A 13,667-nucleotide genomic window follows, 5' to 3' on the forward strand; every position below is an offset into this window, starting at 1 on the left:
TGAGAAATAAATACTATTGACATTATTTCTACGATGTTTACATATAGATACTTAAAATACACATGTAAGAATATATTCACTATGGTGTAAAAGGAATTTTTAAATAATACATGATACAAATTGGGGAAAATAGATTGTCTAATGAAAATACAAATGTATTGAGGTACCTGAGTGGCTCAGTCAGCTAAGCATCCAGCTCTTGATTTCAGCTCAGGTCATGGTATCACAGTTTGTGAGTTCGAGCCCCCACTGGGCTGTCCCTGTCAGTGTGGAGCCTACTTTGGATCAGCTGTCTCCCTCTCTCTCTGCCCTTCTCCTGTTTACTCTCTCTTTCTTCCTCCCTCTCTCTTTCTCTCTCTCAAAAATAAATAAACATTTATAAAAACACAATGTATTGGTTGGGGCACCTGGATGGCTCAGTCGGTTAAGCATCTGACTTCAGCTCAGGTCATGATCTCACGGTTCACAAGTTCAAGCCGTGCATTGGGCTCTGTGCTGACATCTCAGAGCCTGAAGCCTGCTTTGGATTGATTCTGTGTTTCCATCTCTCTGCTCCACCCTCACTCGTGTGCACGTGCACATGCACATGCACACTCTCTCTGTATCTCTCAAAAATAAATTTTAAAAAACATTAAAAAAATTTTTAAATGCAAATGCATTAGTGCAAGCTATTAAGGGAAAAAACTCCTATTAAGTGTGGCAAATGCCCATATCTCTACGCCTTTTTTAATGTTTACTTAGGTTCTGTCATTCCCATGAAGTTAACAGGAGTTTGCTATACACATGTAAAGTATACACTCTTAAAATTTAGGTACTTTTGTTCAGAGCTATAAAATTATTTTTCTCTTGTATATAAAATGTTAATGTTAAAATAATTTTTAAAAGACATATGTATATCTTTAAAATATATATGTTATAGTATATTCATATGTTTATAATTGTGTCCCAAATACAGCAGACCCTTGATAAATATTTTATTATCTTTCATTTAAGCATTCCCTTTCATGGCGGTCTGGCTTGGCATCAGAGAACATGTAGAAAATATAAAGTCCATTTCTAAACTGACTGCAAAGAATAATACACTCTCTGATGAAAAAAATAATATTGAAAACTTAACATTTATAAGATTTCTCATGAATTTACCAGTAGAACTTCACGGTCTTCACCTGTGGGATTTATTTAAAGGAAGGGTTTTCTATGTTCCATTATTTTAATGAGGACAGGTTCAAAGAAAGTTTGAAGGGTAGCAAAAATTCACAGAGCTACACGCTTTCTTTTAAAAGCGTGACGTAGTAGCTGTAGATTTTCCTAACATTTGGGGTCAGAATACAAAGCCAGGCAAAAGGGCAAAGATGATTCGAAACCAGTAGATTAATTTACTTTTAGCCAATTATAAGTAATATCGCAACAAGGCTGTTTACATTTCTGCTGTCATCCGTTTGCATTAGCAGCAGGTTAATGGTCAAGCCACGAACCAAATGATAGCTTGCCTAAGTCTCCACTGTTGTTAGGAAAGTCCATTGCCCTACCCTTACTTACTTCCTGGGAATAACCTTTGATCTACAGATCAACAGGAAAAATAATTACTGACTTTGGCCAAACTGGGATTAGTCATTTCAGCCCGGAGTAGCTGCACAGCTGGAAGCAGATGTGCAGGTCTCCTGCATAGATCCTAAAGCATCTTCCCCAAGCGTTTATATCAGGCTTGTCATTCGTTTATCAGAGCCCAAATGTTTCTCTTTTGTAAACGTGTGTAAAACATTCTCAGAATTTCAAACAATAACAAATCAAGGCTGGATGTAGCCAAAATGCAAAAAGAGAAATCTCCCATCTGCCCAAATCAAACAGTTGTATTATCAGAAAATGAGCACTAAAAACAGTACACTGGCACGCGCGCACATACACACACACGCACGCAATTATTATAATATAGATTTTAATAATTTGCTCAAAGAGAGAATAATCAGAGAAAACGTCAAAAGTTTAAATAAGAGAAAATTGCTATAGAGAATACGTGTCATTGTCAAAGTGCTTTTTAATTAACTCTTGACGTTAATTTTTATTATTAAATCTGTTTTTCTTTCCCCTTTATGCATTAAAATTATAATTAATATTTTAAGGAAAAATAATCCACATTATCACAACATCCCATGTGAAATTTTATATTTACTGTTGATATGTTACATGTAATTTGTTCAGAGAGGATTAGTCATTCACTTATTCAATAAATATTCTTTGGAGTCTATTAAGTGCTACTAGGTCCAGTTGTAAGCACTGGAGACACAAATGTGTCAAGACAGAATGTGAATCTATAGGCTCAGGTGGAATCTCAATTCTCCTGAGAAGAGACAAACAGTAAATAAATGAGCAAGTGAATTTCAAGTATTGAATGACAGTGGGATGAGCATTCAACCACGTATGACAGAGCGCAGCCCGCTTGCAGTGAGGCAGCTCATCAGGAGACCTTCCCGTGTCTCCTGGTGTAAGACTCAGTGACGACAAAGAGTCAATGAGAAGGGAATCTGGGATTAAAATCTGGGCAAATGAGCAGCACGTGCAAGGGTCCTGGGTAGGACTAAGCTCCATGTATTCAAGGAACACAGAGAAAGTCAGTAGAACCAGAGCACGGGAGCTTAAGAAACTTGGTAGTCACTAATTTTCACTTGGCCTTGGAGGCTATGGTAAGGAGATCTGATTATTTTACATGTACTTTGCATTTTTCCTAAACATATTTTGAATCTTTTCCCCTCAGGAACATTGATAGCATGGAGAAACTAGAACTTTATCTTTATAAGTTAATGAATAAGAAAGAAAAATGGGTACAATGAGGTCTATTCTAACTTAAAAAAAAAACTTAACAGACTCCTCTTGTTTTATAAAGGAAATATATAATTCAGCCTATCTCTTTAGGCTATTGTTAAACACAAGGAGATAAGGGAAATTTCAAGTTAGATTTCACAACTGTCAAAAACCTCCTGGGGGTAATTTTTACATTTTATTGAGTTTGGCTCCTAGATTGTCTGCTTTGACAGAACTGACTTTATTCAGGTATCACACAGACACAGACTAAATAAATAAGCAGTATTTCAGGAAATCTACTGTTTTTATCCTAGGTGTTCACTAGAGCTTAGCCCCTTCCCCGCTCACTTAAAAAATGACCATCCAGAGGTCACACTGAACTTGAAATGAGCTCAGGATTCACATATTTTTTAAACCTAAGCAATATGTTCCCAAAGAAATCAATAGCATTTTACTAAAGAAGCCATTAAGTAAATTATGTTAATTTAGCTTCCCAAAGTCAATAACTTTACTCCAGGGACGCCTGGGTGGCTCAGTCGGTTAAGCGACTGACTTTGGCTCAGGTCATGATCTCACAGTCTGTGAGTTCGAGCCCCACGACAGGCTCTGTGCTGACAGTTCAGAGTCTGGAGGCTGCTTCAGATTCTGTGTCTCCCTCTTTCTCTGACCCTTCCCTGCTCGCATTGTCTCTCTCTGTCTCTCAAAAATAAATAAAAAACATTAAAAAATTTTTAAAAATAACTTTACTCTGATAAAAATCTAATATATGACTTGTAAAGACAACTAGAAAAATACAAACGAACCTCACAGGTAATTCCGTCATTAAGAGATAGCCACAGTTAATATTTTAGTTTCCTCTTTCTAGTCATTAAGACTTTTTAAGTCTACCTACTCTCTTCTTTCCTGTTTACTTTTTTTTTAATTTAATTTATGGGATTTCATATTCTAAGATTTAGAATTACTGATGATAATAGATAAAAAGCAACTATATAACCAATATTCTACTATCAAACCTTAAAATGTTGCTAAATGTTACATTTTATATAAAAAAAAGTTTTCTGAAACCATAAAACTCCTATAAGTTGTTAACACAGGTGGTAAGCTCTCTGACATTGGTCTTCGTGGTAAGTTTTGGATTTGACACAAAAACTAAAGGCAACAAAAGCAAAATTAAACATTGGGTACTATCTCAAGCTAAAAAGCTTCTGCATAGCAAAGAAACCATCAATAAAATTAAAAGACAATCTATGGAATGGAAGATAATATTTTCAGATCATGTACTGATAAGGTGTTAATATCTAATACAAATATAATACAAGTCAATAGAACCAAATCATTTAAAAAATGGACAAAGATTCTAATTTTTTTTAATGTTAGTTTTTGAGACAGAGAGAGACAGTGCATGAGTGGGGGAGGGGCAGAGAGACAGGAAAACACAGAATCTGAAATAGCTCCAGGCTCTGAGCTGCCAGCACAGAACCCAATGCAGGGCTCACACTCGTCAACTGCAAGCTCATGACCTGAGCTGAGGTCAGACACTCAACTGACTGAGCCACCCAGGCACACCAAAAAATGGGCAGAGATACTAAATTGACATTTTTCAAAAGGTATAAAAGTTGCCAAAAGGCATATGAAAAGGTGTTCAGCATTGCTAAGCATCAGGGAAAAGCAAATCAAAACCACAATGAGATAACACCTCATACCTGTCAGAATAAGTACTGTCAAAGACAAGAAAGAGGGGCACCTGGGTGGCTCAATCAGCTGAACGTCAGGCTATGGCTCAGGTCATGATCTCACGGTTCATGGGTTCAAGCCCCACATCAGGCTCTGTGCTGACAGCTAGCTCAGAGCCTGGAGCCTACTTCAGATTCTGTATCTCCCTCTCTCTCTGACCCTCCCCTGCTCGTGCTGTCTCTCTCTGTCTCTCAAAAATAAATAAAAAACATTAAAAGCATTTTAAAGAAAAAGACAAAAAAGAACAGGTGTTGCCAAGGATGTGGAGAGAAGGGAAAATTTGTACATTATTTGTGACAATATGAATTGGTGCAGCCATTATGGAAAATAGTACAGAATTCCTCAAAAAACTAAAAATAAAAAATCCAAATTGTCCAGTAATTCTCCTTGTAAGTATTTATCCAACAGCAATGAAAACACTAACTCAAAATGCATTTGCACACACCCGTCCATCTTCATCTCAACCTAGTGGATAAAATGGGCAAGTAACCTACCTCATCAATGGATAAATGGATAAAAAAAGCTAATACATAAAATGGAATATGTGGAATACTATTCAGCCACAAAAAAGAAGGAAATCCTGCCACTTTCAACAACATGGAAGGAACTAGAGGACATTTTGCAAATAAATCAAAGAAAAACAAATACCATATTATCTCACTGATTTGTCGAATCTAAAACAAAAACAAACTAACAAACAAAAACTCAGAGGTGCTAAGGACAGATTGGTGGTTGTCAGACTTGGAGGGACATGTGGTTGGAAAAATGAATGAAGGTCATCAAAAGTTACAAGCTTCCTGTTGTGAAATAAGTAAGTCCTAGGAAGTAATATACAGCATGATGACTATAGTTAAAAAATACTGTATTGTTTATTTGAAATTTGCTAAGAGAAAATATTTTTGCAAGGAAAAATTATAACTGTGTGGTGATGGATGTTAACTAGGCATATTATGGTGATCATTTTATGATATAGACAAATATTGAATCATTGAGTTGTAAACCTGAAACTAATATAATGTTATATATCATTATATCTCAGTTAAAAAAAAAGATTATTAGGTCCAAAAAAATATGGATAGTTCCAAGGTTGAAAAACCCTAGCTTAAGGTAAGAAGTACATTATCATTGGAATTAAAATTAGATATGTGTCCTTTGTAAACTGAGTAGCAGGGGTAGCTGGTCAACAGAGAAAGAGAAGAAGAAGAAAGAACAACTTCTCAAGAGAAGTTCACAGAGGAAAAATAGCTTCTGTGTCCTGGACCCTACACCTTGATGAAATTGCTACATTCCTGCCTCTGTTTCCATGAGGTATTCCATAGTATCCTTGAATCAATTTTTACTTTAGCTACAGTTGGTTTCTCCTACTTGGTCTTGCTTTGAACCTGTGCTTTAAGACGTGGTTCCAAGAAAATTTACTTTCTGTGAAGAAAACAAATAAAGGATTATAGGTTAATGCACAAGCAAAAAAAAAAATGCAAGCAGAAAACTTACCCCAAGAACAAAATAATCTATATTGTGAAGTGGGAGAAATAAATAACTAACAATGAATAGTAAACGGGGGAAAATGTATTTACAATAGATTTAAATTTGTAAGACAGCAATAGGAGTAAATTTAAGTAAGATATGGAGCACAATGTGTATTCCTCTTTATTTTAGACAAGTTTATTACATTTCCTGAGCTCAATTTGCTCATATGCAAAATCAGAGTATCAAAAACAATATGAGTTTGACTCTTTTACATGAATAAAAGAAAACCAGCTGTGTTTTATGAACAGTTTGTGACAGAGTCCTAGTGTGCCTTTCATCAGTAGAGCCCCTAAGCCTTAAGGACATCGAAAACCGGACGCTTCGTTATCAGACCTCTCTTTATCTTCCTTCTTCTCTCTTGCTCCAAATGTCTGCTTCGTGCATTTTTTTAAAGAAGCTTTTTGAGATATAATTTACATGTTATAAATTTTTTTAAGTGTATAATCACATTTTTCTATATAGACTTCCTCAGGCAAGAGAAACAAAAGCAAAAGTAAACTTTTGGGGCTACATCAAAATAAAAAGCTTTTCTGCAGCTAGGAATAACCAAACAAAAAGTCAACCTACTTAATGGAAGAGAATATTTGCAAATAATAAATGGTTAATATCCAAAATATAAGGATAACTTCCACAACTCCACGTGGAAAGAACCCCAAATAATCTGATCACAAATGGGCAAACTGACTCGTCATTTTTCCAAAGAAGAAATAGAGATGGCCAATGCACACGTGAAAAGATGCTCAACTTTACTAATCACTGGGGGACATGCAAATGAAAACCACAGTGAGGTATTATCTTACACCTGTCAGAATGGCTAGTATCTTTTAAAAAGACAAGAAATAACAAGTGTTGGTGAGCATGTGAAGATAGGAGAAAGCTTGTGTATTGTTGGTGGGAATGTAAACTGGTATAACCACTGTGGAAAACACTATGAAGTTTCCCAAGAAAATTAAAAATAAAATACCATATGATTCAGTACTTATTTATCCAAAGAAAATGAGAACACTGATTTAAAAAGATATATGCGCCCTTATGTTTACTGCTGCATCATTTACAACAGTCAAGATATGAAGCAGTAAGTATTCATTGATAGATGAATGGATAAAGAAAATAATTCACTCTTTATCTCTCTCTCCTCTCTCTCTCTCTCACTCTCTCTCTTTCTCTCTCTCTTACATACACACACACACACACACACACACACACACACACACACACACACACCATGGAATTATTCAGCCATAAAAAGAGTGAAATCTTGATCTTAACCTTCGCAACAACATGGGTGGACCTAGAGGGCATTATGCTAAATGAAGTGGGTCACAGAAAGAGATAAACACCTCATGATTTCACTTACATGAGAGACTCTTGAATACAGAAAATGAACTGAGGGCTGAAGTGGGAAGGGGAAAGTGGAAGAGGGTGATGGTCACTGAGGAGGGCACTTGTGGGGAAGAGCAATGGGTGTTATATGGAAACCAATCTGACAGTAGACTATATATAAAAAAATAAAGACACAAACAAATGAAAAACAGAAATGGATCCATAAATACAGAGAACAATGGCTGATGGAGGAGGGGGATGTGCAAAAATGAGTGAAGAGTGGGAGATACAGGCTCTCAGTTACGGAATGAGTGAGTCAGAGGGATGAAAGCTGGAGCGTAGGGGACAGAGTCAATGGCACTGCAATAACACTGTAGGTGCACATGGAGGCTACACTGTGGCGAGAATAGCATCAAGCATAGATTGGTTGAATCACTATGTTGTACTCCAGAAACTAATTCCACATTGTGTTTCAACTATACTTCAATAAAAAATTTAACTTGATACAGTGTAAAAATAAATCAAGTGCACAATTCCCAAGGTTGTGCAACCATCACTACCATCTAATGCCAGAATGTTTTATCACCCCAAAAAGACACCCTATGCCTATTAGCCGTCACCCCCTATTCTCCCTTCCTCCAGCCCTAGTCATCCACTAATCTACTTCTGTCTCTATGTAGTTGCCTATCCTGAATACTTTATAGTAAGGAAATTATATACATGTGACATCTTGTGTCTGGCTTCTTTCACTTAGTGTAATGTTTTCAAGGCTCATCCATGTTGTAGCCTGTATCATCCTTTGTTCCTTTCATATTCATTGCTTCACTGATTCGCTTTTCTGATTCTGTGTGAACTAAAGGCCTCAGCTGGCATATTTCAGCAATGCAGGCCCCTACTTACTGTAAACTTCCTAAAAACAGGTGTTTCCAAACATCTCACACTACCATTCTATTAAGTATTGATTGGCTTACACTATATATAGTTTATTTACCTGGTGGTTTTGTCTTCAATATTTCATTGGCAGTACCCATAAAAATGTACATAAAAGTTTTGTGTATTTTAAACTGATATCTTTGTTTTTCTATCAGTCACTTAAATAGTTGTAAAACAGGTAAAATTTGTTGTTTTCCAATTCTGACATTTTAAAACTAAATTGTTAAATTATTTGTTTAAATATAACTAATTGAATGTAAATACCATTGCTATTCAGTACACATATCATGCATTTTTTAAAATACATGAAGAGACAATCCAGAATTTTACATCATCCATTTTATCCTTGAAATCATATTGCAATTCTAATTCCTCCAAAGAATAGGATTTAAATGAATGATAATATCTAAAAATGATAAATATGGAACATCCTATTGTAACTACCTACAACTAAAATATATATGTAGCCAACTGGGTGGCTCAGTTGGTTAAACGTCCAGCTTTGGCTCAGGTCATGATCTCACAGTTTGTGGGTTCAAGCCCCGTGTCAGGCTCTGGGCTTACAGCTAGCTCAGAGCCTGGAGCCTGCTTCAGATTCTATACCTCCCTCTCTTTCTGACCGTCCCCTGCTCGTGCTGTCTCTCTCTGTCTGTCAAAAATAAATACAAAACATTAAAAAATAAAATAAAATAAAATATATGTGTAATTTAAAATCTAAATAACATTTTCTATGACTATAACTCTCTAACTGCAAAAGTTCTCTTCCAGGCAAAGTTATTTAGATTATGTACTATTATCTACCAAATATATATTATAATATACAGTTACTAAACTTAAAAGTAAAATTTTTCTGTTTAATTTATTTATTGGAAGTGACTTAATAAAATTGGTGTGGATTCTAAAATTAGTTAATACATCCATTGATGATATTTTTGTGTTCCTGGATTCAGCATACTTTATTTAACTAATTTTTATATTTGAGATTACAAATTGTATGTCACCAAATTAGTTAGCCATAAGTACAAAAAGGAATAAAAGAAGTCTGGCTACAGTAGTATCACTTAATTTTTTTGTACTCTTTCAAAGCTTATGCTAATGTTACAAAACAATATACATAAAACTGTTTTAGTAATGTATCCAATTTCAGCTTAGTCAAGTTGTTTCTTAATTTTGTTCTAGAAAAATAAGCTGCCTGATTTGTAAAACGTTTTGTTATCCAATCATAATAATAATTAAATTTTTAGTTATTAATCCTCATGTGTAAATGTCCCTCAACTTGGTGTCTAAAGGAAGGTTTTAAGTCTTAAAAGGAGTGATTCAGGATGGATGAGAGGGCTGTGGTTCTTTTACAATGTGAGTCAAGCGCCATTATGAATGGGGATAGTTGGAAAGTAATAACATCAAGATGTGTTCTCTTTCACAATAATACAAATGGGATTTGAGGAGGTGCATATTGATTCCTTTAAAGTTCTGAGGTCTACATAAACTCAGGCTCAGAGGTTTGAGTGCCCCAGTGTTAAGGTAAGTGGTCATGAACAGTGGTGTCCAGAGTAAAGTGTGTGAACCTAAAAAGATGTACAAGATGGTCACATAAACCAAGGTGCAGAAATAAAAAAGCATTATATTTATATTTTGATCTAAAATAGAAAGGAAATAAATTTTTTACTGTATTCAATGTATGCATTGATGAAAACCCCTAGTATCTAGTATTAGAGTTAGTCTGAGAGACGAGGGCCACAAGCGGAAGAGTTAAGAGTTAGGTATGCACTGGATCATTTGTTTTTGACATATTTGCAACAAAATGATCACTGATGTTTGCTTATGTTAATAACTGGCTTTTACTATCACAAATGACAGAATCTTTACAATTCTGAAATAAGATGGAGGGTAATCATGAAAAACCATTTATATTCTACATAGGTTCATCCGTTACTGTGTGGCATAATATTTGAAAGAGTGGTTGTACATAAATTTGACCCTCCAAAAATAATTTTAAAAGAAAAAAAAGCATGAAGAAAAGACCTATATTTTTTACTATGCTAAGAATTTATACTAGCCCATACCATAAAAAGAATGAAAAATAAAGCAACAATCTGGGAAAAGACATTTGTAACCCATAAAACTAAGGATTAGTACTCTGAATGTATATTTAGAATTTCTGGAAAGCAGCACAGAAAGTATAAAATATCCCCACCAACCATAAATACATTAATAGGAATTTCACAGTACAGGATGCCTAAAAATGGTTCTACAGTTAGAAGATGTCCAATCTCGTTAGTAATCGGGGAAATGAAAATTATAACCACAAGGAAATACCATTTCACACCCACCGTCTGTCAATACTAAGTGCCCATGAGATGTAAAAATAAATAATCTGTGAGTGAAGCAATCTGTGAATTCAGCATGATGGTTAGCTGGTGGGGGAAGGAACGGCATTACAAGAAGGCTAGTAGAGTAGCGGAAAGGGAGCTTCTAGTGACTCTATGGATATGTACTTTTTTATTGTTTTAAAATTATACATGTACATTTTCATTTACTTATATAGATGATATATTTATTAAAAAATCATCCAGCCCCAACAAATATATATAATACACACACACACACACACACACACATATATATGTTTTGTTTTGTTTAGTTTTCAAAAAAGAGAGTGTCCCAAATTTGCTGACCTTTTCTATCATGGTAACTGGCCAACATTTGTATGTTGTCAAAGACACATGTAGAGTGGGTACTGGGGAACACATTTTACGTGACCTTCAAGATAAATATAATGTTTATAACAAGACTGTAAGAGAGAATGTAGGAAATTTATTCTAGAAAATGTTTTTACTGTTCCAGTTTTGTGGTTAAAAAAATAATTACCTATATTGTTACCTACAAAAAATATGTAAGTATATATAAAAACACTTGTCAAAAAAGGTACTGATTAACTGTTTTGGAAACATCCCACATGAAGACTATCAGTGGTTACTTAGCCATTTTGTGAAAATTATTAGGACAGCACAACTCCAGACTAGTTTGCCAGATACACCTATTGACACCAAGGAAGATGAAAATTTAATAGCCAAGTTACAGCAAGAATTCTGAACCTACATGTCATTGTGAGTTATTTTTTCAAACTGGCAACTTCAAAACCAAGCTTCAAAAAAAATGCTTGAAATCAAAAGAGACCTTCAAATTGCTGTGTCACACATTATTGAACAAAAATTCTAAGAATGACAAAACAATTTCAGTTACGTTATACTCACTCTGATAGTGTTACTGAATAAAATAGTTTCTACCATTACTCAATAAAATAAATTAAAAATTTATTATATTATTTACTTCATATGTATTTATTCCAAATTTACCAATTGATTTTAAAATTTCACTTATTTTTAACTTACCAAATTATCTCATTTTTAAATGTGTACTTTGTATACTGATAATATTTACTGATAATACTAATAATATTTACCATATTCAATGGTTTATCTGTATCATTTATGTGGAAATTTATATATATTGTACGTTCATGCTACAAAATTTTAATGACAAAAGTATATGATTTTTTAAAATTTGGAGACCAATAGTCTAAATATCTTTCTATCAACACATGAAATATTAAATTTGGATTTCTTGCCCTTAACCAGAAACTGGTGGTGACAGGACTGATATTGGCCATCGTTGTCTTTTGTGATGCAAATATGTTTTTACATCAGCTTTGTGAGGTGATTGTTTTGAATATTCATATAATTTGGTCTTTCTTTAACCTGCATTTCTAATCACTTATGCAGAGCTTGGAAGTGTTTTCTCGTTTTCCAACATTCGACACACTAGTTATTAAGTACTGTGTTATAAAGACTATACGAATAGTTGAATTTCTACACAGAAGGGAAATTAATTTAGAAGGTTGGATACTTTCTAAGGCATGAACTGTGTAACTAGGGTATTAGGCTCTTGTTTGTTCTGAACATTGCCAAAATCTTTTTTACTCACCTACATAAAACATCTCTTTTTTCTCTGGCAAATGTTTTGATAGTCAGCACACACTGAATATTTGATGAACTTTCCCCTGTTCCTCAGCCAGACTCAGGTGTTCTTTCTTCTGGTATGTCTCTTTTTCTTGTGTAAGTTTCATTAAATTTTTAAGTGTTATTTTTAGCACAGTGATTTTAAGTGTTTGTATTTATCTCAGTCACTGAACTCTAAATGATTGAGGCAAGAGACTGTGTCTTATCTAAACTCAGAAGAGATGATTTAAGAATTGTTTTTGAATGAATAAATTAGTCATACACTCCTTATTCCTTACATCAGTGTTTCACAAAAGTCCATTTTTAAAGACTACCACGAAAATCGTTATGGTAAAAGAATTCCATAGCCAAATATCCTTTCACAATGTATATACTATGTTTCTTTACTAGAAATCCAAAATGTACATCAGTCTATTAAAAGGTTCTGAGAATTCCTATAGTAAATAAGCCTATTTAAATTTTCTTAACTCAGTATTTCTCAGATATATACATCAAATCTTTTTCCTCCCTCTGGAACACACATTAATGTCCCATGGAAGTGGTTTCCTATGCAGGAATACTCTGGAAATGCCATATTACAACATCTCTACTGTTAAATGTGCATGTGGAGAAAGCAATCAAGGGGAAGAGCTGTAATTATACCTATGTAACTCAGTGGTCTGTTTGCATCTAAAGTAAAGGAAATGAATTCTAAATAGTTAAATTATTTACCCATGTAGGACTATGTCATTTGTTTATATTAAAAACATATGTTCTATATTGAGAAGTAAATTCTATTCCATACACATTTTTAGAGGAGGAAAAAAGTTTTGTAGTTTGACTTGGTCTTGTTATACCCAGATTTTAATATCGCCCCCCAAAACCAGAGACTACCAGGCAGACTGAGTCACACATGCAAAAGCAAAGGGCGGTTTTATTACGAGCTTAGGCTGGCTGAGCCTAAGCTCAGGCTCACAGACTTTACTGGTGCAGTGGATTCATGCTGAGAGCCCAGAACGTGGTGGGGCAGGGGCTTTTTTGGGAAGGGGGACTTACAGGAAATGGTGACACAGGTATAGGGGTCCAATCATTATAGCATAACATCACTGACAGTGACTTTAACCAATTACAGAGTGGACCTAGGACCCTCACATAGGGTGTAGCTTCTATCTCTGGGCCTGCCCCTAGAAATGTTAAAAGTGTTAACTGGCCTTTCCTGATTGGGTGTTACAAGGGTTGTCCCTCCTTCCTTGGGCAATGTGCCCTTCTGTTGTCTAATGATTCTGAGAAGCTGACACCTAGCCCTCCAAGGTCAAAGTCAGTTTGATTCACATCTGTGTCCTTACAGTCTAA

At 34.8% G+C, this 13,667-nt stretch overlaps 1 long non-coding RNA gene across 3 annotated transcripts in view; it reads right to left on the reverse strand.

The window, feature by feature from the left end:
* Window positions 1–13,667, reverse strand: part of LOC115296418 — a 74,481-nt gene that overhangs the window by 41,303 nt on the left and 19,511 nt on the right. The window lies entirely within an intron of this gene.

Source organism: Suricata suricatta, chromosome 7 (assembly GCF_006229205.1).
Source record: "Suricata suricatta isolate VVHF042 chromosome 7, meerkat_22Aug2017_6uvM2_HiC, whole genome shotgun sequence".
In the NCBI taxonomy this organism is placed as follows: domain Eukaryota; kingdom Metazoa; phylum Chordata; class Mammalia; order Carnivora; family Herpestidae; genus Suricata; species Suricata suricatta.